The 6,156-nt window shown below is 36.6% G+C and overlaps 1 protein-coding gene across 2 annotated transcripts in view; it reads right to left on the bottom strand.

The window, feature by feature from the left end:
- The window catches only part of KCNMB2 (potassium calcium-activated channel subfamily M regulatory beta subunit 2), a 305,446-nt gene extending 300,614 nt beyond the window's left edge, over window positions 1–4,832 (bottom strand). The window contains exon 1 of one of the 2 annotated variants that reach the window (XM_069559679.1): window positions 4,655–4,832. The gene's annotated coding sequence lies outside the window, so the exon portion shown is untranslated. Of the gene's footprint in view, window positions 1–3,697; window positions 3,974–4,654 lie in introns of those variants that run through there. The other variant, XM_069559671.1, reaches the window with a different exon arrangement.
- Between the last annotated feature and the right edge of the window lie 1,324 nt (window positions 4,833–6,156).

Genomic DNA, 6,156 nt, shown 5'->3' on the forward strand with positions numbered 1-6,156 from the left:
CACTAACGTTGGGTACAGAATAGAATAGGTACATGGGAGCACAGGGAGGATGAAGCAAAAGATCAATGGTGAAAACACTGTAGTAATCTAAGGGTTGGTGATAACTTGCCCAGAGTGGTTATAGTGGGAATACTGAAGTAGTTGAATTCTAGGTACAGTTTAAAGGTAGAGGCAATGGGATTATTTGTGATGTGTCAAGGGAAGAGAGGATTCAAATAGGACTCAGGTAAGTAGAAGAATAGAGTTTCCACTTACATACATGGGGGAAATATGGGAGGAGAACATTCAGAAATTTGACTTTCAGCATGTTACGTATAAGGTGCTTATAAGGCATTTAAGGTTTGTAAGAAATTGAATATGTAAGTTTGGAGGTTAGGGGAAAGGTCTAGGTTAGGAATTAGAATTTGTGAGATGTTTATAATTTCTAAGGACTTGAGACTCATTTAGGGGGTAAGTATATAGACAAAAGACAGGGAAGCCTGGTATACTGCAGTCTGTGGTGCTGCAAGGTGTTAGACAGAACTGAACAACAATATAGATTAAAAAAAGATTTATAACTGAGTCACATATCAGTCCGGCATTTAAACATTTAGGAGATAATGAGGAACCAGTAAATGATGGATGTTAAAAAAATTACTCTGTCTATAGAATTAAATACACACACACACACCCCTTCTCCTTTTCTAAGAAATCTAAGTTGAGGTAGGAATCAGTTTCTGAGAAAGGGTGATGCTGAATTTTTCATGATGTAACAAGAAACCCAAGGAGGAAGGTGTCTAATAGGAAACAGAACTTCTCCTCAGTCTTGCTTGGATCAAAAAATTACTTTGGAATTTAGGGTGAAGACGTAGTGTGTGATATAATGTATGATAATGAGAAAAGATGGCAGCATGATTGGAAAATAAACATGGATAAATTTTGAGGTTAATCTTGTGACTATTAATATAATAATTTCTTTTTGAAAAAATATTAAAAACTCTAAAAATCTTTGCAACAAATAAAAAGAATAAAATACATCAATAATACCACACTGATATAACTACTGCCAACATTTCGGTGCAGCTTTTTTCTAGTTTTTTTTTTATCATACACACATATGCATTAAAATCAGGATTATATGTACATTATTGTGGTCTTCTGTTTTATTTTATATAATAGCAGGAATACTTTTAGATTTAATTTTCATATTTTGGTACAAGGAGAGAGAGGATCAAAAAGAAGACTGTGCTAGTTTGAGAAATGTCTGATCTGATATCTACTGATAGTAGAATGATGACTGGGTGTGTATATGAGAGAAACAGAGAACAAAGATGATGATCCTGGCCTTAGTAACTTGTGTCTTGGTGACTGATACAAGGGCTGGGCTACCCGTGGGGACTGAGAAAAAAAAGACTGACCAAAGCTTTGCTTATTTTTTTATGTCAGGGTAGGATTCACACTTGCTTTCTGTGTAACTGGAGCATTGTTGCTTTTTCATTACTAGATGTAGCAGAAACTAAAAGGAAAGAATATTTGGAAATGTTTTGGTTGGTATCTATTTATGTAAACAGGTAATGAAATTAACTTGTGACACAAAGTAGGTTATTTTGACTAAATTACTTGGTTTGGCTTTCCCTACCAGAGAAAGAAAAAAAAAATCATCTTATTTCCCCCTTATTTTTCATGTTGTAGGGATTTCAGTACAAACAAATACACCACCAAAATATTATATAGAGCCTTTTCCCACAAAGCTGTAAAAATTATGAAAAGTGATTTTAGTTGATCAGTAAAATGCTATGGGTATGACCACTGCAAAATAATTTCTTCTGCTGACAACTTTGATGTCTTAGATTTCCTCTAAAATAAATGCCTAATTCGATTAGATTCAGAAGATATTGGTAAAACCAGAACCAGTGAAAGTTCTTTTCAAATGAATGAAATTAATGAAAAAAACAGAAACAATATTCAGTTGTAATCTGACAATAGTGACTAAATGTGTGTGTTTCTGTTTATGTATTATGAGCTCTCTTTATGTATATGAGCTTTTGATTGGTGAACAAAATTGGCTAGAGAATGAGACTTTACAAGGTCAAGGTCACACATTCCACTAGCCCCATAGAAGCAGAAAACAATGTCATATCCATCAATTGCACTAGATATCCTGATGATTGTTTCTTGAACATGTGCTCTTGATCACATAAAGACTAGCCAAGGGAGTATGATTGGTTCAGTAACAATCATCGCACTATTAGGATAAAGGAACACACAACTTTAAGCATAGATGCCACACACTACAGGGCAATGATTTCAACTTTGTATGTTTGTGAATGGCACTATACACACAGAACCTCACAAATTTGCAAACTCAACTGCATCACAGAAGAGAAAAAGCCCCACTTAGCCTTGATTCTAGTATTTAGCTGAAGACATAATTGTCTGTCACTTTTATTTCTACTTAATACTACATTACTATAGAAGTTTGAGATACACTGAAAAATATTACATTCTTTTATGAATATACAATTATTCTATGTATCTTCACCATTCATTATAACCAAAACAATGCATCAGAATATAGTTTTTCAAAATCTAAAGTAACGTCTTTACATCTTGGAGTTTGTGAAGTCTGATAGAGAAATAACACAATAGCACGGAGCAATTCAGTCACTACGTTTCTGCCACCTCACATTGAGGGTCACATGCAATGACAAATACTGGAACTTGCACCATACATCAAGTTGGAGAAACACTGGTTTTTGATCACTGAATTTTTTGCTGAAAAAAAAAAAAAGCTTATGATTTCCTGACATTTCCTTCTCTGATTGAGCTATACTGATCCCATAATAAAGTACAAAGCAGTATAAGTTCCCCCTGCAAATCCACTCATTATCCACTGGACTTTGGAACCCAACTGCCCCTCTCATCTCACAAGGAGGACTGAGCTTTTATGCTGTTCTTTTAAAAACAAAAACAGAAAAAGGAAAAAAAAAGCTGAACCAAGTCCGTAACCTCTAAGGAATCACCATTTCCATCTGCAGCCCTGGCAGTTGTTTAAAAACAAGAGCAGGAACAGAGAGAAAGCTCCTTCTTTAGTGCAAAACTCTTGATCTGCTTTAACCAAACCATTTATACAGTGTGGATCAGCCTTTCAATATGCAAAATGGACGAAGGTACCCAATTTTCTTTTATAATAGATTAAATTCAAAGTAGTTTTATCAGGGAAATCCACTGTAATCTTCTAATTTTCCTTTCAAAAAATTAGTCTCTGGCTATCAAAGCATACTGACCATAGGAATAAAATATTTATCTAACAGGTTTCAAGTCTTAAGGACAGCTTCCTCTTTTTTTTTCTCGGACCTTTATGCCTCCCACCCACCAAAGTCCTCGCTCAACCCTACCAACAGCCCAGCTGGCACCACAGATAAGAAGCAAACTGTTTTCTCCATGACCTCTAAGCATTCTACTCCATGGGAAAAGCAACGTGGAATGCACACTCAGCAGGCTAAGAGTCTGGAGCCAGTTTGTCCTCGAGGCATTGCTGCCATAAAACATAATAGTATCCACTGTGTTTTGCTTTAAGCAGATCGGTCTCCCACTCCCTCTCTCCCCTTCCTGCTTCTCACTCTGCACCTGCCTGCAATTCACGACCCACACAGCACAGAGCAAACAAAAAGCACGAAACAGCAACAGATTCCTTTGTTTTACATGCAAATCCTACCTCCGGTAGTTGTCACATCTTCCTCAAAAGCCACGCTTAATTTTTAATGACAGCGATCCAGTGCAGTCCTCCAAATAGCCACCGGTAATCATCATTACCTCTTGTGCCTAAAGCCTTCCTGGACCATTAATGTCACAACCCTTGCTAACTCATAGCTTTAATACTCCCTGCTCAAAATGTCTGAAAGAGTTTGGAAGGACAATAGGAGTGACAGGCACGCTAGACAGCCATGCTTGAAATTAGTTATCTGAAGCTCCGTTAAAGCTGCTTCTTACTGTTTTTAAAGCGTGCAGGAGGTAGGATTTATTAGCCTATGATGGGCACGCTGTTTCTGTTTTTATTAAATACTGTAATAGGCTGTCTGTTAGCAATGCTGTGATAGGTCCAACATCAGTTCCCCACTGCTTTCAAATTCTCATATTAAAAAGAGAGAGAGGGCTCAGACTTCCTTACTGAGACTGAGATCGACACCACCCTGCCTACTGGATCACATTGCCAAATTCCTTTTAACTATAGGAGAGAGAATTCCTTTTGCAAATTGGTGTTTTTACATGGAAAGTGAAGTTGAGAATAAACATTCTAGGATTCCCCAAACAATTCTCACTCGCATCAAGGGAATCGTTCCCTTCTCAGTTACAAAAATAAGAATTCCCTGGAGTTAGGTAAAAGAATCAGTCCCCATAGGAAACGGTCTCATCATTACCGAGGGGGTAGGATTCAGGGCATACATTTACATAAAATTTCAAATTAGTTATCAAAGGGATTGAAAGGATCAATGAGCACATCTATTATTTCATACTAATTTACACGCTCTATGTCGCAGTTTGAAGCAGTCTTGTGCCCGGCTCTACTGTCCAAATGGAAAGAATGAATGATGGGTGCAAGGGATGGGGAAGTGTATACTACCTTGATCCACTTTGGACCGTGATCGTGGAAGGCGGAAGAGGAATTTCTTACCATTGGTCAGAGAAGACGGTAATTACTTGCTAGAAGTGCTACTCTGAAAAGTTCTATGTACTACTCCAAGTAGGGAAGCAGAAGAAAGTTCTTGGTGGCTCACAGTGACGCAGAGGATGTGTTCTGCTTCCACTACTCAGGTTTAATCCTTTCCTTCTGCTCTTCTTTCTCCCCTCCTGCTACCCCAGGAGCAGTAGTTTTATACTGGTTACTATGGAAACCAAGTGGTCTGCTCCAGGGGAGGGGCTTAGAGAAAGCAGCAGACGGAATATGGAACTCTACTATACTGGCCTATAGAAGTGAAAATGAGGTGGGATTAACAAACGAAAACTACTGCAAAACAAAATCTCAAAGGAGACGATTGCAGATCAACACTATTTAATTACTGGTATTTTTGTTATCTGGAAATATTGTTATGATTATAGCATCCATTATTTATTATATGCAAGAACTGAATATCTGAATTGCTCAGGTATCTGATTTTTTTTTTAAATACATATTTTTCCCTTTCTCTCTGTTTTTATCCTTTCCTAAACTTCTGGTTGTTGATTTTATCCTGCTCTAATTGTATGTGAATTTTAGCTGCTATTAGACTGGTAACAATTTCTTTTCAAGAATAATGTGTGACTTAGAGAGAAAATCTCCTTGTATCACAAACTGTAAACACATTTCATTCTGATTAAGTATTCTTACAGTGATTTCCCTGGGGCAAAATCAGAAAATATTATAATTTAAATTTCAAAAATAATTCTGCTCCCATTATGTTGATAGGACAAAAAGACTTTTTCAAATTTTCAGTTCTTAAAGTAGAAAAAAAGAAATTTTTGTTTGTATTTTGTCCAAAACCTTTCACTAGCCTCATGATCATGCAAGAGAAAGTGTTTCTTAGCCAAGTAATTAAATTTCACAGTTTTAAAGAGTCTGGGGAATACAAAATTATTGTCTTTAGTACCTCATTTTCAGTTTGTACTTGGAGTAACTCACACCACTGAAGGAAGAGCCTGAGAATTCCAAAATGAAATTGTTGGGAGATTATTTTTCAGCATTTAATAAAAATTCAGTGGATTTTTTAAAAAATAGGCAAGCATATCCTTTAGAAGTTTTTTAATGGGAGAAATATTATTTCATGGAAAATGAGTTTATGATATTCTCTTTAAAAAATGACAAGAGTAATATTGTAAATTGCATATCTCACATAATCTTTTTTTAATGTAAGGAAGTGTTTAAATGACAATTTAAAAGCCTTTGACAGCACCATATCTGATTTGTGGGGAGAGAGAGAAAGAGAGAGAAACTCCTCTCCCCAGCTGGACACTTCCCTCCAGTCTTAGGTGTGATCATTTTAGGAAGTAGCTGTTTATAATCTAAGAGATACAGATAGGACGTTGATGAAGAAGCTGGGACTGGGGCAGAGATAGTTAGTGATGCTTCAGAGAGGCTCTGTCTCTGGAGGAGCAAAAATCATTTGACCTCTTTGAGGATGAAGCAGGTTTCCAGAAGAG

Source organism: Ovis canadensis, chromosome 1, assembly GCF_042477335.2.
Source record: "Ovis canadensis isolate MfBH-ARS-UI-01 breed Bighorn chromosome 1, ARS-UI_OviCan_v2, whole genome shotgun sequence".
Taxonomy (NCBI): domain Eukaryota; kingdom Metazoa; phylum Chordata; class Mammalia; order Artiodactyla; family Bovidae; genus Ovis; species Ovis canadensis.